Genomic DNA, 26550 nt, shown 5'->3' on the forward strand with positions numbered 1-26550 from the left:
GTCTTCCTCAGCAAAAAAAAAAAAAGAGGAGGATTAGCATGGATGTTAGCTCAGGGCTGGTCTTCCTCACAAAAAAAAAAAAAAAAAAAAGAGAGATATTAAATAACTTTCACCTTTGTCCCTTTGCTCTCCCAAGCAAAGGAACAGCCCCTAATCCCTCTTCCGTGTATTCAAACGCCACACATTAATGAGGGCCCATTTTAAGCTCTCCTCTCCTCTTTTCAGAGGAAAAGAACTCATTCTTTTCTGACCTTCAATAGCACTCAAAGTGTGAACCATGCAATTTAGCACTTTATTACTCTGTCTTTCATTTCTTCCGGAAGGTTTCTTGTTTCTTGTGAATCTTTTTTCTTTTTTTAAAACTCTGCCGAGCAAGACAAGAAACCTCTCAAGCCCAGGGATCATGCAACTTAAATATCCTTTGGGTCTCACGACGTCGCCTCCTTTCCTCCTCACAGTCCCCAGCCCAGAGCTGGGCTCAGAGCAAGCGCCTGGTGCATCCTTGATTGATTCACAGAGACTTGACCTGAAATGACGGCCTAGAAAATCCATTGCAGGATAAAAATGGAGAATCACTCCTTAGGGATTGTCATCTAAGAAGCAGGGCAAAAATGTTTCTGCTGGGAAATTGAAATGCAAAATAGCAAAGGTGAGCAGGAAACATCACTTACATGCAGCTCCTAGCACTGATTCTGGCAATCCGCATCATACCCTGCAAGTTTATATGACCAGCATGCGCCTTTAGTCACAGTGTCCTCCAGTCATGCCACTGTGACCATGTGTAGGTGGGGACATACTTCTATGGCTTTATGACACTCTGTTCTCCCTCCTGCAGTGATGAGAATTAACTTTATCATCTTAAAAAATTAAACAACTCAACTGAGGGAAGATAAATAGCAACTGATATTTTTGGAGGCTCTCTTAAATTAGCTGTGTTTAATGGAAAAATAAATATGTTTCATACTGAATATCAGTTGCATATTGTTGCATACTGAATATGAGCCTAGAGAAAATTTTCCCTTATGTTTCCACATTTTAATCACATTTCTCCCTGGTTGTCTATATGATTTATTATATAATCAAATAGATATTCCTTATAAATTCCAAATGACAAGACATTCCTGGGGTTCTTTTATAACATAAAATTCCAGATTTTTTCCAGTGATTCCAATGACCAGGGTTTCTACCTCCTGGACCACTGTTTCTCACCCAGTGAAAAAGACAAGGCTCGAAGACTCGGCCAAGTTCTGGTGTGGTCATTCTTCAGGTGAGTGCTCCTCAGTCTTTAATGTGCATCCGAATTAACTTGGATCTTGTAAAATGCAGATTCTGTTTCATAAATCTGGTGTGGGACCCATGAATCTGCATTCTAACCCAGAAGTGGTGCTGGTGCTCCTGGTCCAAAGACCACATGTTGGGTAACGATGTTCTAGGCAGAACTGGGGCTCAGTGGAAAGGCAGGTCCTTAAGAGCTTGGCCAAAGATTCTTGTGTGTAAGCAGATGTGGTCCCCATCACTGGAGGTCAAAAAGGTCCTTAAGTCCTAGATGGCCCTGCTTTACAGGCAGGACAAGCTGGGGAAGACCTGAGATGCTGGAGGAAAATGAGTAGCTTCTTCCTAGGGTATACTATGAAACGTCGCCTGGCTGGGAGCTCTCCCTGGTGCTGCTTAAGACTTCTCCCAAGTCTGCTTTCTCATGAGATCCTCTCCTGAATTTCGGCTCTTTTATCTAAAACATTAATGTAAATCCTTGCTTGTAAATATGCCCTGCTTGGACTTTGCTGCCTGACTATACTTCATATTTATTTCTGGCCAATACCCGAAGACTTTGGTCCTGCCTAGGAAAAAGTATTGAGGTCTTTAAGCTCTTTCCTTGCAGACAGATTTTCTAAACCATCAAATCTTGTCTGTCTCTCTCTCTATCAATCTATCTATCTATCTATCTATCTATCTATCTATCTATCTATCTATCTATCTACCTAATCTATCTATCTACCTACCTATCTGTCCATCTACCTACCTATCTATCATCCATCTCTGCTGTAATTTGATGTCCTTGACTAGGAAGGGAAAAGAAAGTTCATTGTGGCCATGTCCTCATAAATAAAATAAGGTAGAGTCACGTAGCATGTGCCTTACACATAGCAGGTGTTCAATGCATTCTTTTTTTGTATTGAGGTAAAATTCAAATACGATAAAATTAATCATTGAAAGTGTACAATTCAGTGGCATTTAGTACATTCACACTGTTGTACAATCATCACCTCTATCTAGTTCCAAAAAACATTTAATGCATACTTTTTGAAAGCTGTATGAAAGTGAAGATTACTTGAGTGATTCAGAAGAAATTTATGTCATTTATTGAATCCACTAGGCAATTTATTGACTCTTAGAATTGTACATTTCTTAACTATATGAATATTTTTACTTTTTTATTTTGGTATGTGGTAATGATAATATCAGCTATTATTTATGGAATGCCTACTATATGTCAGACACTTTATGTATATTTTCTTATTTAATCCTCAGAACAACCTAACGAAATAAGTATTATTATTAACTTTTGATAGGGAAGAACATTAAAGCTCAGAGATTTTAATTAACTTGCCTAAGGCCACCCAGCTACCAAGCGGCAGAGCAGAAGCTTAATTCAAGCCAGTCTGACTCCAGGACTTGATCTCTTAATCACAACAAAATAACACCTCATGTGGACACAGACTTATTATCTATGACAAGCACGAATTAGGGAGAAAGTTAAACTCTCAGCAAGCAAAAAATTGGATACATGTAAACTCAAATTAAATACCTGGAAACAAGGAATGAGAAGAAGCTAACAAAACACCAGAAATATTCACAGAACTGTTCAAAATTGAAGAGCTTTTGCTGGAGGTTTCTCATATAATTTAAGGGATTTGTATTTAATTATTCACCTGTCAGGATTTTAAAATCATGATTTATAACTATTACCTCCTTTCTCTTTGCATCACTGATTTCTCTCCCTTTACTGGATCACTACTATCAGAAAGGAAACCGGCCCGAATGTCTTCTATTTTAAAAAAACAAAACAAAACAAAAAAACCTCTCCTGACCCTACATCATGCCTTTCTGCTTACCTTCCCATTTTTCTGCTCCACTTCATTGCCGGGCTCCTTGAAAGCATTGTCTATGGTCCCCACTTCTTAATTCATCTCCCATCTTTTCCTCGACCTGCTCCAATAGAGATTCTGTTCCAACCACTCCACTGAAACAGCCCTCCCGAAGGTCACCAATGACCTCCATGTTTCCAAATCCATCACTCACTTTTTGGATCTTAACTTCTGAAACTTTTCAGCAGCTTCTCACCCAGCTGACCACCGGGTCACCACCCTCCTTGAAACTCTTCTTTTGCCTTCTGTGTCACCAAACTCTCCTGGTTCTCTTCCAACTATACAGGCTCCTCCTTCTCAATCTCCTTTCCTTGTTCTTGGTTCTTCATTCTGGGCATCTGGTTCCTCCTTTTCTGCCTCAGGGCTTGACCCACACAATTCTCCATCTGCGTGTCTTCCCTAGGTGGTCTCATCCATTCCCATGGCTTTAAGTACCTCCTATATGCTAATACTAATCAAATGATGTCTTCTGCTCAAACTCTCCCCCAAACTTCCGCCCCATGGTTCCAGCTACCACCTTGATATTTCTTCTTAAAGGTTTAATAGGGATCTCATACTTAACGTGTCTAAAACTGAGCTCTTGATTTCTGCCCCTAAACTTGCTCCTCCTACAGAGTTCTCCTTCTTATAAATGGCATCCTAATTTACCCAGTTGCTCAGATTAAAAAAAAAATCTTGCTTTTTCTTTCCTCCATCCCTAACTAATTCATGAAAAGTTTGCTTAACTCTACCTTTACATTAGTGTATCCAAAATCAGTCCATTTCTATCTATCTCCATCTCCTCTGCAACCATTGTAATCCAAGCCATCATCCTACCTCTCTATTACAATAGGCTTAAAACTAGTTTCTCTGCTGTCTCTTATGCCCTCCTGCAATTCATTCTCAAAACACCCACCAGAGCAAATCAGATCAGGTTACTCTCCCTACTTAAAACTGTCCTTTGGTTCTCATCTCAAGAAAACCCAAAACTCGTTACTGTGGCTTTCAAGTTCCTACATACACTGTCTTCTGGATCCATCTAGTACCCCTCTGTCTCCCTCTCTTTCTAAGCTCTAGCCACACCAGCTTCTTCCTAGTCCCCAGATATGCCAAGCCCCTTCTTTAGTGGCTGTTCTTTCTGCCTGAAAGTCTCTTCTCCTAGATCTTTACATAGCTGACTTCAGACCATCCAGGTGTCAGTCAAATACCACTCCTTAGAGAAGTCCATGCTAAACATCCTTTCTAAAGTAGCCACCATGCTCCACATCAGTCACTATCCTATGGCTCTTTTTATTTTCTCCATGATCCTCATCACTATCTAAAATTGCTTTGCTTGCTTGTTTATTATCTTCTCCACTTAAAATATAACCTTCATGATGGCATAGACTACACAGTAACTACTGTATCCCCCATGCCTAAAATAGTGCCTAACACAGTCTAGGTGCTAAACAGATGAGTAAATTGAGGCTCAAAAAATTAAACAACTTGCCCCAAATCATCCAGTTAGTAGGAGATGAAGCTAAAATTTGAGCCCACGTTTTTTGACTCTGAATTCTGAAGTCCTTCTATTACATAATAATTCATGTAATATATGTTCAGCAGGCAATTATTTTCATTATTTGAGTTATGGAAAAAGGTCTCCGGGCTTTTTGTTATCTGTAATGCTTATAAAAAGCCATCTAAAATGAGATTTTTTTTGTTTTTCCTTGCTCTAAAATGTTATTACAGTTACACACACACACATTATAACTTAAATGAATACTCTATGTGGCTGGAAAATGTTTTTGTATTAATAAAATAGGCTTTACTTAGACTATTCTATTTTTAATGGGCTGAAACTGACAGAAAAAGCCATATACTGATTATTTTGTCAGAAAGTTATTAAAATATATTTGGAACAATTTACTATACAATCAATGGGTTTATGTTCTTTTGAGCAAAATTAGTTTTTAAATTAGTGTCTTCAGTCCTTTAAAAAATGTTTCATAATGCCATTCTCAAATGGAAGAATTGTGGTTTGCTAGCCACATATTTTGAATGTACTCAAAATAGAAATACAGGAATTATGTCCTAGGAAGAAAGGCAGCAAAAAGACTCTTAAATAAATAACCTGACGATTTTCAAAATAATAGGTACATGTACTTTAAAAATACTCTATAATTTTTTTCTCATAAGTCTGGATTTTTCTTTTCTTTTTTTTTTTGCATCAAAGAAATACATGTACTTAGTTTATATGAAGTCAAATATGCTTATACTGATGCTTCTAGATCTTTCGCTGTTAGATGATTTATTGACTTCCTATTATGAAAGATGAGAATTTAACTTTCCTAGATGCCTCAATCTACCTTCTACCACATACACTTCTCCTCCCCCAAACTTCCCAATGCAGTGATGTAACAATTTTTGATTAAACTAATAATCATTATTTACATTATGTTTATTGTTCACAGTTGAACCAAATATGATTGTACAACTTTTTTTCTTTTTAACTCTTGGCATTAATAATTGCCTTTTTTTGGCCATTGGTTTAGTTCTTTTTGCTTCTCTCACTAATTCATCTACAAACTTTCTGATAGAACTATAATTCCTCTCACTATGGTCAAACATATTAGGTAATCTGCTTCTCTCTCTTTCTCTCATTTTCTTGGGACTATCCTCCCTGTGGTGGTCTACTTCTTACTTCAGTCTGCACTGGTTGCTCCCCATAAGACCCTCCATAAGTCCTAGGATTTCTTTTATCATATCCCTAAGAATCCCCTTTGCTATTATCTTGAAGTGGATCTTCCTCTTCTTGGGCCCATGTTTATTTCTTTTTGATTTACTTTCTTCTATGGTTTACATTTCTCAGAAGATTCTTGAGAAAGGGTGCCAATGGGGTATAATTTTGGGAACTAGCATATATGAAAATGTCTTTATTTTGCCTTCAGATTTGGTGGATAGTTTAGCTGGGTGTAGAACTCTAGAATGGAAATGAGTTTCTCTTAGAATTTTAAAGGTACTGATCTTTCTTCCAGTGTTACATTGAGAAGTCTGACATCACTCTGACTCCTGATTTTTTGTATGTGATATACTTACAGTCTGGAAGACTTTAGGATCTTCTCTTTATCTTTAGTGTTCTGAAATTTCAAAATGAATTTTCTTGGTATGGGTGTTTTTTCATTCACTGTGCCAGGTACTTGGTGGATCTGTTCAATCTAGATATTCATGTCCTTCAGCTACACGAAATTTTCTTGCATAAATTCTGCAGCTTTAGAGGGCTTGCTATGGGCAATCTCACTGGTTGTCCAGTCCTTCACTACTGCTCATAAAGAATGCCTGCATTGAAATTTTTTTAAAGATTTGTAGTTTTCTCTCTTTAAACTTAATAAAAGAAAAGCTGATATCCTTTTTGGAAATTTTCCTACAGATACCATTATTGTTTTCTCCTCTGGGAAAAATAGTAGACTCTGCCTTAGAAAGAGAAATGTCAAACTAGTTTATGTTAAGGTTGGATACTGGGTGTGCCTGGATTTTAAACTTAAATGAATTAGCAGTAATTTTGTATTTGTCACTGAGACCTGTCTGAAAAAGATGTTCTGATTTTAAGTACTGGAATTACCAAATTCTGTCTCCATGTGTAAAATAAAATAGTTGAGCCAATATTAATTAGTCACTCACTCTTCTGCCTGGATTGAGGAGAAAATATGCCAGGAAAAGCTAAGCCCTGACTTCTGATATAAGAGACTTGGCAGAGTTACTAGTCAGGAACAGGGCCACATCCACTCCTGAGGCTGAGAAGAGGGTTGGCAGGTGGAGGAAAGAATCTTGGAGGGCAGAACCCAGGTCAGGTGGTGGTGAAACTAGGAAGGTGAAAGTCTTCCTTGTTCTGGTGATGCTTTGAAATCTTACTTTATAGTGCATGAGAATAAACCGAACAACTGAAAGTAGGGGTCAGATAATTGTCTGGTGATGGTGGCAGCAGTGGTGGTCATTGACTCCACAGTCATTGCCTTCTATGTTCATCCTCAGAGATGTCCATTGTGAGGAGAAAGACTTCAGCTGGCAGTGGGAGGAAGGAGGATGGGCTAGTGATGCTATTTCCTTTCCCACAGCACTGAATACAGGAGCTTCTTTCTCTTTTAAGGGTCTGTGTGGGGTTACTTAATTTGGTTGAATCATATAGGTGGGGCAGGAAGGATTTAGATAAATAAGGCAGAAGCCATACTGTGACAATCTCACTCATTGTTCTTGGAGAAGAGAGACCTTGGAATTTGTGTTAGGTGCAGCCAAAAATGATCCAGGATACTAGGAGCTGTACATACATTTGATTAGGACATTGATAACTACATACAAAGGAAAGAGGTGGTTTTGGGGTGTGGCTGACACCGGAAGGATACTTAGAATTGTTTCAAGACAAGCAACATCAGTAATACTGTGAGGAGTGAGTCAACCAGATTAATTACCAAATTCTGCCTCCATTTATAAGATAACATAGTTGAGCCAATATTAATTAGACCTCCACTCTTCTGATTGAGTCTCGGGAGAAGATAGTAAGAATAAAATTTATATGATATTAGATAAAATAAGTAAAATTAAAATAGTAACTAAAATGCTATTCCAAGCTTTTTTACATGAATTGATGCTTTTGATCTCCACTAGAACCCAATGAGGTAGACATTACATTACTCCCATTTTACAGATGATGAAACCTTGTCAAAGAGAGGTTAAGTAACTTGCCTGAGCACACACCAATAGTTTCCAGCAACTTCAGAGCATGAATCCTCCTAAGGAAAGGAATGTGTCAAATCTATGATTTATGATTCTAAGGGGGAAAAGAAAGCTATTTCCTGACTCTGTAGTCATGATAACCTACTATATGACTATGTGAGTCTCCAGCTCCTGACAGAAAATCCCACAACCCATTCACATTGCCTTGGGAAATCTTTTATATGTGCGTGAGAACGATTAAAGTGTATTCAAATATTGGAGGGGAAACAAAGAGGATTATACTTGATATTTCTTTTTTAAGAGCAATTGCTTAATTTTAATTTTATTTTAAGTGCAGAATATGTGTTGTCATTACTTAGGATTTTTAAAAATTATATCACTCTATATATCTTTTCTGGCAAGCATGTACCAATAAAGAACTTGCTTCAGTTTCATTATTTAAGAAGATGCTCAAATTCCAAAACATTCTTGTCTCTGTATATTTCAAACTAAAGATTCTTTTGTCAGATTCATTTGGAAAATTACTCTAAATCTTCACTTTTTTGCTAATGTAGACCTGGGATGAAGGTGTAAGAAATCAGAAAAAATTAATTTGCTCTCTCAAAACAATTTTTTAATATGTTACTACGCATATTCTTTGCTAGTCTTGGGGGAAGGAAAAGGGAAGAGAAACAACATTTATTTAGGTCTCATTATGTCACACACTTTACGTGCTGAAGTTTGTGATGCATTTTTCCTCTCCAGTCTCACGGTGTCACGGGGAGGCCATCAAGCATCTGGCTAAAGCAGAGGCTGTGGTATCAGAGGTGCCAGGTTCAAATTCCAGCTCTAGCGTTTAACAGTTTTGGGACCTTGGACAAGCCACATAATGCCTCTAAGCCTCAGTTTTATTCATGGATTGTCGCAAGGAAGAAATTAAATACTATAGGTAAAACATTCAGCGTGGGGCCTGACCATAAACACTGGCTATTATACCACCAGGGCCAAGGCCAAGGTGAAGTGAGTGAGGCATTCCTCGCAAGTGCAAAATTTAAGGTGGTGCCCAAAAAACTCAGTAATGAGGATAAATCATATTTTAATGCAATATTTTAAAAATCAAAATTAATGCAAAAAATCTATGATGAACAAAATATCAACATTTTCACTAAGGACAGGATCCATAGTCCTGATTTTGCCTTTGCCTGGCACTGGATACCATAACGTGAATGTTGTGCGTATTGTCATATAGTGGGTATTGTCACTTTTTTGTTGTTGAGCAGAAGTGAAAGCTGTCTTTTAATTCTCCTATGTGTGAGGATCACTGTCCAGTAACGTAGTACTTGGCAGAGAAGCCGAAACAAGAGTGTCAGTTTATGTGAGGCTTCATTGTCTGAACTGTGGTGTCATGCTGGCTAATACAAGGTAAATAAACATACATGTTTGCTGGACTATACTGAACTAAGCCATTGTGCCATGAAGCTTCAGAACAACTTAAAGCCTGTTTAAATATTTTTGGCCTATTTTCTGAAAATTGTTGGAAAGAAACATTTTCTGAAATCAATGTGAAATGGAATTTTCCATAACGTTCCCTCCCCTTCCATTGAACTGGGTTTGGGATGAATCAGTTTTGTTATAAGGTTATTCTAGAATTTCTGGCTATAAACTCTTTGGACAAGTCCTCCTTTATTCCAGATTTCACTCTCTAGTGAGTAGTATTATATTAAAGCTCATTTGTGTGCTATTTCAATACCATCGAGGCTGACTTTGCCCTCCTGTGTACACCAGCAATTATCTAAGTTGACATAGATAACACTTCCTAAGTTAACACTACTAGGAAGAATCTTCCAATATTTTATGCTTTCTCTGCTGGTTCTGCCTTAATTATAGTTACTTTTAAAAATCCTTGTGAGATGGATAGACACCAATAAATTCATAAGCAAAACAGAACATTTGAGAGAATTAGCCAACACATTGAAGGGAAATTATTAGCAAAAACAAATAAGCCAATGACCGTTTACTCAAAACATATGAAAAACCCATTATTTTTAAACATAAAGGAAGAAAAAAAAGAGATTTTCTTAATTCTAAGGTGTTACTATTATCAACAAAGAAAAGCCATGAATAATAACATATATTGTGTTAACTGGTTGTTAGCCCAAGTTTTTAGTTGGTTTTTAAGAGACTAATGTCCCAAGGGCTGAACTCCACCTTTGCTCGATGTAAGACTTCTCTTATTTGATGAAATACTTTCAAAAAGGAAAAGGATATGGTGATGATGAAATTGACAGCAGAATTTAGACTGAGTCAGTCAATGCAAAGTGAGTTTTGCGCTCTCCATTTCTTCATGACCACAACAGTACATATAAAGGCAAATGCTATTTTCTCCTACCTTGAAAATGTTCACTTGGCACTAGGAACCTCTCTGTCAGTCTTATTTCTCACCTTCTCTATACTGCCAGACTTCTCTAAAGAGTGACCTACACCTGCTCTTGCATTTCCCCAGCAGCCAGTCTTTTCTTAACCCAAAGCAACTGGATAACTAAAAAATACTCATGCAGGTCACCAGTGACCTTCTATTCACTAACTGTTCTTGACTTTCTGCAGGACTTGTCACCTTGAACCTTTCCACCTGTGGCTTCTCTGACATTATCCCTATCCTTACATCACTGGTTCTTCCTCATTGTTCCCTTTGTGGGAACACTCTTCCTCTTTCTGGTCCCTATATATGACCATTCCTTGCGGATCAATCCTTTGGTACCTTTTTATTAGTGAGGAACACCATGTGACACCGTGTGACACATCTCACAAGGGATCTTGACACCCCACTGAGTGACAAGCCTTGGCTGAGAATTGCTGTGTACAAGATAAAATGCTAACTCTTTATCCACTCTGCAGGGCTCACCACACTCTTGGCCTAACTGCCTAACATCGCTTTTGACCTATACTAGCCCTTGATCTCAACCTAGGTAAGCCTGCTCGCTGGCCTCATAGATGCCATGTACACCCTATCTTCATGACTAGTGATGATACTGAGACACAGGTGGGACGAGAATTCAGCTGTGCAATAAATCGCTTAAAAAAACCCCAGCGTCTATACTACACGGGTTATTTGTACTTAATGACTGGTCGGTGAATAGTATGACAGCCATCAAGTTTATAAAATTGCTGACTTTATGTAACTATTTTTGGTAACCTTTGCCAGTATAAAATAATTTGTGATAAATTATAGCTTTTTAATTAAAGTAATGGAAAAACAATCCATTTCCTGTAATGAGTCACAGTCAAACGATTCTGGAAAAACAGATAGTTCTTTGAAATTTATCCTACAGAAATAATGTAAGAGTTGGAAAAAAGTAGGGTAGGCTTAAATCATTGTGCACTAATTTTCGTCCTCTCAGGATTCAAAAAAAATTACCCAGAAAGGAAAAAAAAAAGGTCAGAAGTGGGAAGTCATGGATCTGAGGCAAGGCTACTGTGAAACTTCGGGATTCCTATTGACGAATTCAGAGTGTGAAAGAGCTACAATTATTTGTTTTCTTGTTAAAGAATCTTTTTTAATTTTGGATTTTACTTATGTTAGTTGGTACGAATTTTAAGAAGGAAATTAAAGTCAGCCTACATAGAAGGGTGTATATATGTGGCAAGGGCCCCTCACTTGCCAGCTCCTCTCCTTCCCTACCCTTGAGAGTGATGGAGATTTGTGGCAAATAAAGCCCAAAGTTATGCTTTGAAGGCCAGCAGAGTGGGAGGGGGAAATTTCCTCTGTCTTATAGGTGTTCTACTCTGAGGAATATAAGGATTGCTCTCACCTTCCTAGCAAGCCAGCAATGGGTGCCTGAGGCTCTGACTCAAGGGAGAGTGACAGAAGGGAGCTGGGACCAGGGGAGAGAGTGGAATAGTAGGCAGAGAGGGCAAATGAGACAGAAAGGACTATCATGTGTCCATCTGAGATGAGTCCCCTACATACTGGAAGGCACCCCCATGGGGACAGGCAAGAAACATTTTGAACCTTTCTGGGAACTCTTGATGATGGGCTCTGGGTTTGAATGGGCACTTTCCGGTAACGCCTGCACACCCTCCCAGACATAGTGGAAAGTTACATGTATTTCAAATATATTTTCAGATGCAGAACCGGAAAACTGAGTGATACTGTTATCACTATGACATAGGATTCAATTCAATGTATACTTACTGAATGCATACCATGTGCCAGGCAGTGGGAATCTAACGAAGGAAAGGAAAAAATAACCATTGAGCCTTTACAGCGCTCAAAGGATGCTGTTAGGTCAGATCTCGGCATCACATGTCTCAAGACCATGCTCTCTCCTTATCACAATGGCAGCTTCACATGTGTCTGTGATTATTCAGTTAATGTGTCTCAGGATGTAAACTCCATGTGAGCAGAGAGCAGTGTCTCTCTTTTCCTTCTTCACCGTTGTGTTTTAGATCTAAACATAGTTTATAGCATTTGACAGGCATCCAATAAATACTGTTTAATGAATTAAGGCTATGATGCATTAACCCTTTGTGGGGGGTATTATCCCATTTTATAAGTGTGGAAACAGCCGTAGAATACCCAAGACCACACAGAAGTAACTGCTGGAGAGAGGATTCTGAAACAGCTCAGCCTAACTCCACAATCCAGGATCTTTCTACCATGTCTTGCTCCTTCCCCTGGGTTGGAAGGGGCACAGGCTGTGGGGGAGACCGACAGGAACGCCGGTACTGGGTAAATACTAGCTACACGAAAGAAGTGTGAACCTGAGGCGGTGAGGCGGGCAAAGATGGGGGTCCCCAACTCTGCTTAAATCCCGCCCACGTAGAAGAAGCAAAATTATGAGTGGATCGGCTTGTGCATCCCGCTCAGAATCCAAATTGAGAGGAAGGTGGAAAGAGTTAGGACGTCCTAGGAGGGGGATGAAGCAGAAGGGAGGAGGAAGGGATGTGCAGAAGAGGAGTGGTAGTTCTTTCTTGCGTCGTGTCTGTCGCGCTGAGACACGATCCTTGGTCCCAGCGGCGGGTGTCAAGGTGATTCATTAAATGGCACTTGGCAGCCGCGAGGTCTAGTTCACCTGCACAGGTGGAGCATCAGCGCGCGAGCTGCTTACCAGACAGCGGCCCAATAAAATAACTTCTCCCCAATTTGGCAGGGGGTGGGGGAGATAGATAACGCTTTTTGTGGGAAAGAGGTTTAGTAAATAAGGGATGTTAGGGCTCCGAAGAGAATTACAGGGCAACCACCATGGCTATTATCTTAATCAGGCACCATTTCAACACCTCTCCCTTCAAGTGAACCCGCCCTACAACAGCATTTCTTTTCCAATAAGCGAATCCCCGCCCGCCAACTCCGAGCGGCTTGGAGGAGCGCTCTGGGGGAAACAGAGCGACGAGGAGAGGCTATTTCGGGTGTGGGAACGCGGAGGGAGGAGGGGCGGCGCCGCCAGGCTGGGCGCGGGCGCGCGGGGAAAGCCTCCAGCTCGGGCTGCCACGGCAACCGCGTCCAGGCAACGCGCCCGGAAGCGGCTCGGGCGGCGCGCGGCGGCTCGCGCCCCCCGGGAGCCGCGAACCCGGCCGGGCCGCGCGCCGGGCCAGGCGACAGGCGCGCGCTGATTGGACGGCGCTCCCGCGGCGCGGGCCCGCAGCCGGGCGCCCCGCACAGCCCGCGCCAGCGGCCGCCGCACCCAGCCGTGCCGGCGAGGACATGGGCAGCCGCGGCGCGCCCGCCCCCCGCGCCGGTGAGTGCCGCGCCCCGGCCCCCCCGCCGGGCGTCCTCCGGTCCCCGGCGGCGGGAGCTCCCTGGGACCGCCGGTGACCTTGGGGCAGCCGCGGGGTAGAGAGACTTGGGGGAGAGAGAGAGAGCTGCGCGTGGCCCATGTGACGAGCTGTCAGCGAGAGGGTTAACTGCATGCTGACGCCAAGGGATGAAGTTGGGCACAGAGCGCAACTGGCATTGCATTTTTGCGGGGGCCGGGAGGAGGTTGCATGCTAGCAAACCAACAGAAGCCCCGAGGGACTGTTTGGGGGAGCTGGGGTGGTGCACAGATTGGCAGGGGGTAGTGGTAAGTCAGCATCCCACTACTCAGAGCTGAGTGACCTTGGACGGGGTAACCTCTGCACCGCCCCCCCCCCCCCCCCCCGCCCCACCTCTTTCTCATCTTTAAAAGGAGAGGCTTGGGCTCCTTGCAGTTCCAGAGTGCTCTTGTGCCATTGTACTGTGAGCTGAGACAGGGCTCCAAAGTACGGTTGTGCAGGTACGAGATACTCAAGGCTTATCCAGGTTTTTCTACGAGGGGTTTCCATTAATTGGCTCTCAGAGTGGCAGGAAATATTATGGTTTTACGGAAGATTATGGAGAGAAAGCAGTGAGTGGTCCACAGAGTGGCTTCTCAAGATGCCCAGGTTAAAACCTCTTGGGTGCTCTAAAGTCATGAACACAATCAGGGTTAATACTCCTGAGTTGTTCTTTCCTGTAGTTAATCTAATAGGAAACTTTGTGTTTGAACAGGTACAATCAAAACCCAATAGTAGCAGGGAGCAGCAAATTGAGTCATTTCTTCAGTATGCACGAGGTTGTGTGTGTGTGTGCGCGTGCGTGCGTGTGTGTGTGCTTGGCTGTGCTCACGCCCTCATCTTAAAGTCTGTGTATGTCAGTGTTAGAAATTATTTCATAGGAGTAACCAGAAATAATGCTAGAATGATTTGAATCCGCAGAAGTGCAGCTCTCTTAGAAGCAGGGGCAAACATTTGTAGCTTGCTCTTTAAATAAGAGTTGGGCTTTTGAAAGTAAATATATTCTTTACTGAGAACCATCCCTGGGATTTGCACATTGTGTCAGCCTTTGGAGCCCTGTCACAGTGTGTGTGTGTGTGTGTGGGGAGGGAGCTCCTAAGACCCAGTAGGCTGTGACACCTCTTCTATTTTTAGCCTTGGCTGGTGCTAAAAAGACACTCAGGCCCCTTTCTATATTCTCAGTTCATAAACTTCCCTCTTCCAAGGAGAGGGAAGGGAAGAAATGCCCTGTCCCTCTTACAGGTCCCTGGGGTTGCCCCTTCTGGCTTTCTGCTCCAAGGCTACCCTTGATATTCATTCCAGTCTGATTTCATCTGTATAAAAATGTGGGTTGGGAAGACAACATTTTCAATGTTAATGAATAAGCTTCTGCAAGTTTGTTTACCTGAGAGTTTAATAATCTTTAATGGCTAACATGTTAGGAATCTGGTAGCATTCAGATAGAAAAATCCTTACTGCCCAGGACTTCAGCCACCAAGCCATGCAAACCTTTAATGAATCACACCTCAGGACACCTGGAACCCTTAGTAACAAACTATTCAGCCTCCTCTCTCTCTAGACCACTAACCTGTGTGTCTCCAGCCTGTCCCTTGTTTCTTCCACCCTGCAGCCACACTCCTGTATTTTCATTTTTCTGCAGCTGAGTCCAACTTCTGTCCCTCCCCCAGCCCCAGAGCCTGAGTGAACAGCTTCCCTCAGAACAGCCCTCTCCCACTCCCTGCAGCAGGGATTGACCTTTGCCCTTGCTTCTCAGTGCCACCTCCAAACCATTAACCCATCACTAGCAAAGTCTCCTCTTTAGAAGGTCATGCTGTCTGTTTGTGCCCCATACCCTCCTTCTTGTCTTCTGGATCAGTGCTTGCCAAACCTGGTGGCTCCTCAGAATCACCTGGAGCATTTGGTGAAATGTGGCTCTTTGGACTCTCCCAAACACACCAAATTAGAATCATCAAGGTAGGCAAGACCTACAAATCGTTATTTTAAAAACAAACCCAAAAAGAAGAAAGAGGAGGAGGGAGGATGGGGAGAGAAAACAGAGCTCCCCAGGTAATTCTGATGTATACTCAGGTTTGGGAATCACTTCACTTGATGCTACAAAAAAGCATCTAGCTTAGCAACTAAGCAGCTAGCTTAGTTCTCTTCTCTACCTTGTCTCTTGCTGGTGACTTAGGGGTTCATGTTGAGGCTCTGTTAATTCATTGACCTTGAAGTCCCTCAAGGTCCTCAACATCAACTCCCATGTCTTCAGTTTCCACTTTCCTTCAACCACTCACATTTTGAACTTGTTTAGTCTTGGGAATTTTTTCCGCCTTCAAGGTCTGGACTTCAGTTTGGACTTCAGCCTGCTTAGTTGATTCTTTCCACCTACTGCAGCAGATTTTAACCATCACTGAAGACTCTGGTCCCCTAATCACTTGCTGTTCCAATCCCTTTATGGCTCCACTTCTCCACTTGGAGTCTGTATGGGGCCAGCCATTTTAGTTTTGTCTGGAATCCCAGAATCTTTTGCCTTAACGTGTTGGACTTCTCATATTCCAGTCCTCAATCCAAAATCACCCTCATTATCTGCTTTTTCTTCTCCCAGCATGCCAAATTAGCTAGGAGAAAGTCACAAAGACCTTCAGACTGGTTCCATTGCAAATTTATGCTGGCTCTAATTTCACCTAAATCTTGCTTTTCTATGAAAAAGAAAATCCATCTTTTATTAACTCTCGACTGCATTCCTTTAGAAGTTATGCCAGACTTTTCCATGCCTTAAACTTGCAGTCAGTTTCCTTTCAGGAGATAGCCTTTTTGCACTGAAAAGGTTAAGGATGTGCACGTCCTACTTTATTGCCCTCTACCTCAATATAAGTTCCCACTGTACCCTCCTCAACACCTCAAGCATTTTTCTTTACCCATGTTTGTCCTGCTTTATTTCCTCTTTCTCTGAGGAAGAAAATGTCTACAATTCCCTTGTCCAAGATTAACCTACATACACTCCCCACTCTATTCTCTGGACTTTTCCCCTTCCTTCTTGCCTCTTTTGTGAACTTGCTCCATTTGTTATTCCCTTTCTCCACTTTCTTTGGTCCCTCCTTACTCTGCCTCAACCCTCACCCCTCCATAGATTCAAGTCACCCTTCTCATAATAAAAGAACTGAGAGTCCCAGCTCTGTCTAATAGAACTTTCTGCGATGATGGAAATATTTTATATCTGTGCTGTCCAATATGGTAGTCACTAGTCACATGTGACTACTAAGCATGTGAAATGTGGCTAGTGTGACTAAGGAACTAAGTTTCGAATTTCTGTTAATTTTAATTTAATTTAAATTCAATTTAAATAGTCACGCGGGGGCTGATGGCTACTGTATTGGGCAGCACAGTTCTGCACCGTGCTACTGTGGTGAATTCCTCAGGTTTCCCTCCTTTGACTGGCCCACTCACCTCTTCTGGCTTCACCCTCACCTTTCTGTTGAAACTTCTTTCTTGTAGGGCTCCAGTGGAGGGGCCCTGGTTGCAGGGCTGAGGCCTCTACTCGGTCTCCCTCCTCCTGGATTTCTGGTGCTGGCGGTCACCCTCCTCCTGAGCCTCTCTCTTTCCTTGTCCCTGTGTCACTGGTTATTCACATGCAACTCGGACATCATTTGTCTCCTCTTTCCTCCTGACTTCTGGTCGTGGGATCCTGTGGGATTCTGGCCTTGGCCTTTCTCTCTTCCTTTCCTTGCCTCCTCCCTTCTCCCTCTCCTGGTCAACCTCCTCTCCAAGCCAGCATGAGTTGTTAATGGGCAGTTACCCTGTGCCTCACTGAGTGCCATGGGTCACTTGTATTATGTCCTTTAATCCTCGCTCCAACCCTATGAGGCAGACACTCTTCTCATTCCTGTTATGCAGTAAGAAATTGAAGCAGAGAGAAATGAGGATAATGTAAGTAAGTCACTGGTTGTTAGGGAGTGGACCTAACAGGTTTTACTCAGGCCTCCCAGATGCCTTCCAATCTGTGTGTCTAACCCTGCCCTTTCCCAAATTCCATTCAGAATTTGATACCCAGAAGCCCAACTATTTTGTCTCTAAATAGCTCTTCATCTCAGCTTCCTTAGTCATTTTTCCCTTTTTAACTTTTTATTTTGAAATAATTCAGATTTACAGAAAACTTGCAAGTGTAGTTTAAATAATTCTCAAATTCTATAAATATCAACTGTTTACCACATCACTTTATCCTTCTCACTCTATCACATTCTCTGTCTCCCCCCACACCCCCACACAAGTGTATATATACATACACGTGTACACACACACGTGTATACACACACACATGCACACGTACATATGTTGTTGTAATTCTTTCTGAACCATTTCAGAGTAAGTTACATGATGCCCCTTTACCTCTGCCCTCCAAATTCTTCAGTGTATATTTCCTAAAAAAGAGGACATTTTCTTGCATAACAAGCATCTAAAATCAAGAAACTAACATTGATTCTGTATGATTATCTAATCTACAGACTGTATTCAAGTGTCACCAATAGTCCTAATAACGTCCTTTTTAGCAAAAGAGTGGGAAAAAATTTTAAAAAAAAAGGTCACTTCCTGGTCCAGGGTCCAATCCAGGGTCTGGTGCTGTGTTAGTTGTCATGCCTCTTTAGTCCCTTTAATCTGGACAGTTCCTCAATTGTTCTTTGTCTTTCATGACCTTGACCCTTTGAAAGGGTACAGGCCAGTTATTTTGTAGGATACCCTTGCACTTGGGCTTGTCTGGTGTTTTTTCGTGATAGATTCAGGTTATCCATTATTAGCCATCCTCTGGGGGGATACTGTGTCCCTCTCAGTGTGTTCCTTAGTGATTTTGCTGCTGTCATCATCCTCTCTGTAACCTGCTCTCAATCACTTGGCTTATTCTGACTTTTCTCCTCTTCACACCCCCACATCCAGTTGGGCAGTGAGTGTTGAGGTGCTGCTTGCACAGTCTCCCACAATTTGTCCCTTCCTTTCTGTTCCTCCTATCTGTCTCCTGTTTCACACCATTGTGGAGTCAAGGCCCCCGCACACGGTTCCAGTGACTCTCCCAGTCTTATCTTCCACTGCTTACCAACAGGAACCTGTGTGCCCAGTAATTTTCACTAGTCAGTCCTTCCTCTGCTCTGTCCTCCCTCCGCCCTTTCTCAAGCCGCCCTGCCTTTACTTGACCCACCCCTTTGAATGTCCAACTCAAACGCCTGCTCCTGACATGCTTGAACTGATGGCCCAGGTCTAACAGATCCTGCCGTCTGCCCAGAGCCAATGCCTGGTTTGTACCACTCCTGTGGCACGTACCGGCCCCTCCACTCCTGCGTGGTGGCTTGTCTGTTTTATCTCGCGATTGAATTGAATCTCCTGAGTGTGGGGGCTGTGTCTTTTTCAGCACTGTAGAGGCTCAATGAATATTTGTTGACTGGACTAAATTACTTGGTTAAAATTATCAAGTGAATGCACACGATGACCTTAGAGTTGTCTGCGAGCATCTGGTACCATGGTGGGTGTGAGACCCAGGCCTTACTCCAAGAGTCAGGTGGATGTTGGTTCAAAATGGGGCCTTTTAGCAAATAATGGGTGATTTGAACAGGTATTTCCATGATGTAAGTGGAATAAATGATTTTTCCCCGATGACATCGTAACTCTGTGTGTGTGTCAAGACAAAGAAAGGACATATATGATTAAAAAAAAAGAGTGGAGAAACCTAACATAGCATATTAAAAATGGCCCATCTATTTCTTCACACCCCAAATGAGCAGCTGAATGTGTGAGAAGCAGTTTCTCAGGCTCACATCCTCCCTTCCAGCCCTCCGAGCCCTCCAACCACCTGTTTCTCTCCTCTTCATTGTCTAGGCGACTCTCTCCTTTGTCTCCCATCGGCACTGCCTTGCTCCCTCCACGCTCCCTTCCCTCCTTCTCCTCTTTTGCCTAGTTCACTCTTCCTGCCTCTTCCTTTCTCTTCATAACTCTTCTATTTTCCTCCCTCTCCCTATATTGATTATTTTATTTTTTGACTTATTGATTGTGGTTTTATGTTCCATGGATTTTTAGTAAAAAAGCAAGTAAAAAAGATAAAAATAATTGCTTTTTACTAAGTGGTCTTTTGTTGATGTTTTCCCCCATGGCTCAGTGGTTCTTGGTATTTTAAAAATGTAGTTATCAGTGATAATAAAATGGCTTGCTTGATTATCTTTCTGGCACATGAGGAAAGTTACTAGGAAGGGGCTGGTTGACAAACATCAAAAGGCCTGAGTTTTTCAGTCTCTATTAAGGCAAAATTGGTATTTGAGGTCAGGAATCAGATTTTAGGGTGGTAAGTTGTTGAGGGTGTTGAACGATGGTGTCCTTCCTCAAGGTGTGCCTCCCCTTGCTGGCTGGCGGTCAGCTTTGTTCCCTCTTCAGAGTGCTTTTGTGCAGATGACATCCTCTCTGGGTAAAGTAGCTACAGAAGTGAAGGCAGGAGATTCTGCTGCTTAGCCAAGTGGGGCTTAAATAAAAAGCGTGTTTATGTGGGAGAGAATGTGTGGGGGTTGCTTTCACATTATGGAATTCTTAAAATTGTTTAACCGGGAAGATGTTATTCAGAAACCCCTGGTGCCTTCAGCTTGCTTTTTTGTTTATTTCAGATTTCTTTTTTCCCCATTTTTAATTATCTCTGGAAGGGCTCAGGAGTCCTCCCCTGCTCTCTCGAAAATAGTTATAAAATTAATGTGCTGAACTCAAGTAGTTACTCCAAATAAAAGAGTCTCTCATAGACTCCCATGTTCAGTAGGAAAGTCCAGCCCCCTCCCACTGTGTGTGGGAAGGAGGGCACAGACTGGAGGCTGGGTCCTTCTGCCAAGCCCAAATCCTTAGCTTGTCAGTCAGAGATTCACATAGGAGAGAACCCAAAAGTCACAACTAGCATTGTATCTGCATGAGTGTACAAAGTCACGCCTTCCCCTCCTCTGTGGGATCCTTAGTGCATCTGGGGGTGTCAGTGGTTAGTAGGTAGAGAGTTTACACCAGCTTTTAATAATATTTTTTCTGTTCTAGCTGTTGCGTTTGGCAGATTCCCTTTTTAACATTTGGTAATGTGTCTTCTTTAATGCTAGAAAGAAAAGTTGTCAAATATAGCTGTTGATCATAATAAAACACCCTAAAAGTAATATTCAGACACTTCTTTGTTGGTGTGGGTGCGTGCATGTGTGAGCACCCGTGCACACGGCAGGGCAACCCGAAGCCGTCTGCCAGGCTCACAGCTGGAAGGGACCTTGAGTCAGCAATCGATATGTCATTTGGGCAGAGCAACTCAATAATTAAAGTGATGGGCCTCACCAAATTAGACAAACAAGCAAATGAACAGATATTTCTGAGGGTCTGTGAAGGGACATGTGCTGGGCTTCACGGGGGTTACAGATTCATGTGATATGTGGTTCCTGCTGCCCCATAGCAGCTCAGTTGGGGAGATATAATCCATGAAAAGTTCAAATAACAATAGAAGATTTAAATAGCTTTTCAAAATAGCTGTTATTAATAGATGGGAACAAAAACCAATCTGTTTTTGCAGGGGTTCTCCTAAAAATGTTAATATCATTCTAAACTGTGGAGAGTGGATTAAAGCAACATCAGTGGCCATTTCTTGGGTTCCAGGGGTCCAGATGATTCCAGTCCATTTGTGAATCCATCTGGACCTGACAGAGGCCGCATGTATGTTGCAGATTTACTGGATCTCATCAGTGATGCACTAATCTCTGCACTGGCTGCAAGGCCACCCGTAAATGTTTTGAGCATTTTGAACTTCATTTTTTATGGGTCAGAAATTCAGCCACCCTTCACCTTTCTACCTTCAACAGAATTCCCCTTGTGAATGTGCTAGAGTGGAGGGGAAAGAAAACAAGTCTTGCAAAGTGAGATCCAGGCCAGTTTTACAAAAGACATTAGAAATAACTGCCTGGGGACCCTGTGGAGGGACTTACGCTGTCCCTGGAGCCTAAGGCTTTTGGAATGCTGAGCTGGTGGCCCCCACTGATGGCAGCCCTGAGCCACTGGACCTGTACACGATTCCCTGGGATTTGGGCAATCCAGGGCTTCGGTGAAAGCTTTACTGAGGGTGCTGGGCTCAAGCCTCATTATGTGCCCACGAGGGAGTGGGTAAAAATTAACAGCAAACTGGGAGTAGTTGTTCAATCGATATAGAGTTTCAGTTTTGGAAGATGAGAAAGTTATAGAGATCTATTGTACAAAAATGTGCACATAGTTAACACTACTGTACTGTATACTTGAAAATGTTTAAGATGGTAAATTTTATGTTATGTGTTGTTAACTACAGTAAAAAAAAAATTAACAGCAAGCTTATTTTATCTGAACCATATCGTCTTTTAAACCCAGTGTCAGGCTCGTCTCTTGGTTTTGATAGCTCTAAATGGGCGATTTCTGTGTTGTTTTTTTTTTTTTTTGTCATTGGTTCATTCTTTTATTCAAAAAGCTTTTATTTAAATTTTTGTCATTGTGAAAATAGCATATGTATTTGGTTTTTGTATTTGGTTTTGTTTTAAGTGGGGCCAGGGAGGTGTAATTTTCTCTCTTTTTTAATAATATAATGCAAAATTAATTGAAGAAGTAACACGTTATACATTTGGTCAAAACCCCCAGTGTTCCGCTGTCTGATGCCCTCTATCGCCCACTCAGATAAATATGACCCTGATTTGGTGTTTGTCGTTTCCATATTCATCTTTAGATATTATAGATTTGGCATATTTAAACCTTTCTAAAAATGTCACCATAGTGCCCATATCCTCCTTCAACTTGCTTTTTTACTTAATGTATTTGTGAGATTTATTCACATTGGGATTTATCATTGTAATCTGTTTATTTTCACAACTGTGTGTTCTTTCATTGCATGAATAGATCATGATTTATTCATCCATTTGCCTAACGATGGGTGTTCAGTGCCCCTTCCGCCCACTATTTTGCTCTTAGAAACAACTCTACCTTAAGTATTCTTGTAAATGTCTCCTTGTGAACATGTTCAAGTTTTTTGAGTGTTTCTTAGCGGTGGAATTATTGGGTTGTGGAGTTTGTGCATCTTCAGCTTTACTGGATATTGAAGATGGCTTTCCAAAGTTGTGGTACCGATCCACATTCCCGTCTGGTGTTCCTTTTGTTCCATACATATTCCTGTCAATACATGATCTTGTCACACTTGATTTTTGCCAATCTGATGGGATGAACTGATATCTCTTGTGATTGTATCTCTTGTGGCAAATTAGATTTATTTTATAATTTACTTCTGCTGGCCAGAGCAGAGCCAATTGTTATAATAAAAACTTGTTCAAGTTCTTCTTCTGTCTTCAGTATTCTTTTGAGATTTTTCTAAGCTAGACAAACATTTAGAAATCTATTAAATGACGTGAAAGTGAGATTGTAAAATAAATATTCTATTCCCAGTGAGCAGAACCACACACTGTGTGGTGTGGTGTCAGAATTCCAGCTGACTATAATTGCTGACTGAGTACAGTGACTGCCACTGGGCTGGTCTCTGCTGTATATTCTCTTGGTTAAGATTAAGTCGCAGGTCCCACGACACTCAAGGGAAAGGGATCACACAAGGTGTGAACTGCAGGAGGCGAGGATCATGGGGACCACCTCGTGTATGAGTCTGTCTCCCACAACAGATGCCGTGTTGTGATCACCACGTTTCAGGGCCATGGGTTTAGATATTCATCACTGTTAGGGCAGTCAGAGATGATCAGGGTTCAGAAGACCCACTTACCCAGGTCTGGTTCCATCAGAGTATAATTCCAATGTATTAATTCATGATGAGAAAAGTAGCTGGCAGATAGACTGGGGCTCGTGTTTGCTGCTTCCTGCATATTCTCCTTTTACGCACATTCACAAGGGAAGCTAAACGATGAGCTTGGTGGGTGTGGGCTCAGGGCAAGAGGAGTGAGCAGGATTATCTTAGTGGCTAACATCATTGGACCATGAGACCTTAATGCATCCCTCTCTGTTGTAGAACTCTTCCTGCTGCCCCAGATTCTTAGGTTTTTGGAAATACTGATATGTTTTGCCTCTTCAAACTCTGCTTTTACTAGAGTTGCTGTGTATACCATCCCTCTTTCTGGGTGCACATTCATTCTCTAGTCAGATTATAATTAAAATGATTAAAATCAGCGTTATGACGTGACTTCATTTCAGTCATCTGTCCTTGAGATTCATTCATCTAGCACACCTTTATTGATGAACTGCTGTGTGCCGGGTGCTTGAAACACACCTGTGGCGATACAGCTGCTCATGGAGCTCACAGTGGAGAGCCGAGGGCTGACGTTGAACCAGTGATCTCAAGTGGGGTGACTGTTTGCCTTGTTTCGGTTGTGAGTGTGAGCAGTATCTTGGATCATTCTTGCAGATCCACTGATTTCATCCCTTCTTGATTCTTTAGATTTCATTGTCAGAGTCTGATCCTCACTTCAATTCTGAAAGTAGCTTGCAATTTGCCCTATTGACTTTTTATACTGCTTGTGTCATTTCGTTGAAAAAGGAAAGGAAAGGAAAATAAGAGACCAAAAAGTTGAACTAAACCATGATTATAAATAGTGTTTCAGTGTAAAAGTCCATCAGTAAAGGGCTATCTAACAATTATGGTATATCCATTCAATGGAATATTGTGCAGGCATTAAAAATTGTGGTATATATCTTTATATATTGACATGGAAAGATGTTCACAATGTAGTGTCAATTAGGAAATGCAGGGTACACATAGTATGCAGTATGATTTCATTTTTTTCAAAAAGGAAAATTATATGTATCCTAAAGAGAGATCTTAAAAAACTAAATTGATATAAACATCAGCAGTTTCTGAGTGGTGATTTTCACTTTATTCTTTATGCTTTTACGTAGAGCCTAAATTTTTATATTGTGTTACTTTATTAATCATAAAAAGCATTTTTCAATTTAAGAAAAGCTTTTTTTAAAATCCTCCAAACTTCTTTGTACAAAATATGTGTATTGCAAGTTGTTTCTTTTCATGTATGTGCTCTGGTTTCAAAAACACAAGTGGCAGTAGCATTGCTTCAGTCCAGCTTTAACCTCAGCACACGCTGATGGCAGGATGAACAGCTTTGGCCAAATGAAAGTGTTAGAGTTGGGCCGGCCCCGTGGCTTAGCAGTTAAGTGCGCGCGCTCCACTGCTGGCGGCCCGGGTTCAGATCCCGGGCGCGAACCGATGCACCGCTTCTCCGGCCATGCTGAGGCCGCGTCCCACATACAGCAACTAGAAGGATGTGCATCTATGACATACAACTATCTACTGGGGCTTTGGGGGACAAAAAGGAGGAGGATTGGCAATAGATGTTAGCTCAGAGCCGGTCTTCCTCAGCAAAAAGAGGAGGATTAGCACGGATGTTAGCTCAGGGCTGATCTTCCTCACAAAAAAAAAAAAAAAGAAAAAAAGAAAGTGTTAGAGCAAGTACCTAATAATTTTCCCACTAACCCCACACGGTAAACAATATTATATCTCTTTAAATGAATACTATTTGTGGAACCTTTTATATAAAGTTTTATTTTAAAAGAATCGATATATCTTCTATCAGATGTGATAAAGGGACATTAGTCAGGGAGGAAAAAGGGACTAGCCCTCATTGGAAGCATATCCAGTGCCCTAAGGTCAGTCATTGTTCTGGATACCCCACATCCTCGTGTGGGTGATGTCTGGTGATGAAGAGGCTGAGGCCCTAGGTTCAGATCCCTGCTCTGGTCCTTCTGGTGACGTTGGGCCACTTGCTGAACATTTCTAAGTCTCAGTTTCCTCTGGTTAAATGGTGATAATAAGAGCTGTCCATTTACCACCGATTGTGAGGATGAATTCAACCGGTGCACGTAAATGTGCCCCATGATACCTGACACGGGGTAACCACTATAAGAGTGAGCAGCTATTATTTATGTCATCCCCACCCCGACAAATAAGGCCAGCCTGCTAAGATCATACAGTTAGTGGGGAAGCCAGGATTCAAATAACGGTCTTTCTGATCCCAGCACCCATGTCTTCCGTGATAGAAAAGTGTGTTGGACTGTAGTTGCGAAAGGGGATAGTGAGAGAAGGAGGGAAAGGAGAGACAGTAGGAGGAAGGAAAATGGACAGTGAAAATGGGAATTTAAGAAAAGGGAAAGGGCAAAGGGAAATGAATGGATGGTAACGAGTGGTGGAAAAGAACAAGGAAATTGCAAGAGAGGAGGTAGTGGGAGGTGAGGGAGAAGAGCTGGAAGGGAGTTGGGGAGAGAGGAATGAAGAGGCCCTGGTGAACCTTCAGCCCTCCTGCCCTGTCCCATCCTGGCTGGATTCCTGATCCAGCATCTACCACTGCGACCTCTCCCCTCTTCTGACTTCCGCCTGCCTTTCCCCATCCTTGGGTCTCACAACTCCCTGACCATCCTCCTGGCCCAGAACGAACTCCAAAAGCCTGAGCCTGACCTTACAGATAAGTTCCAGAACCACTCCCACCTGTCTTTCTAGACACACCTTCAGCTCTTCTCCGCCCTCTATCCTTTCACTCTATTTTTAACTAAGAGGAAATAGGCATTTTTTTTTCCACCACCAAATTACAACCACTTTATTCATAAATGCTTTGCCTTTTTTTTTATTCTTACACTCAGCAGAACACATCAGCGCTGCATTTTAGTAGTAAATTGAAAAACGAATGTAATTTTTACATGATTGGTATTTAATTTTTCAGTAAAAATTGTCATTTTAATTTATTAAACTCATGTATAATTTTACATTAAAATGGTACTGTAGGTATTTCGACCCAGTGTCATCTTACTTATACAAATATAATTGGTTGGCATTAATGTTTCCTTTTGTAATTAAAATATCACATATTCGTATATATATCTGAGAATATATATTCAAATCTATATTTATGTATATATACTCAGAATCCTTATAATTACAAATAAGTATTTTGTTTTAGCTGATAGCATT

At 41.7% G+C, this 26550-nt stretch overlaps 1 protein-coding gene across 1 annotated transcript in view; it reads left to right on the plus strand.

Moving 5' to 3' along the window:
• The first annotated feature begins 13480 nt into the window (after positions 1 to 13480).
• FAM81A (family with sequence similarity 81 member A) overlaps positions 13481 to 26550 on the plus strand; it is a 66296-nt gene continuing 53226 nt past the window's right edge. The window contains exon 1 of the mRNA XM_087429128.1: positions 13481 to 13546. The gene's annotated coding sequence lies outside the window, so the exon portion shown is untranslated. The remainder of the gene's footprint in view (positions 13547 to 26550) is intronic.

This window comes from Ceratotherium simum, chromosome 3 (genome assembly GCF_057802395.1).
Source record: "Ceratotherium simum simum isolate JZ-2026a chromosome 3, ASM5780239v1, whole genome shotgun sequence".
In the NCBI taxonomy this organism is placed as follows: Eukaryota; Metazoa; Chordata; class Mammalia; order Perissodactyla; family Rhinocerotidae; genus Ceratotherium; species Ceratotherium simum.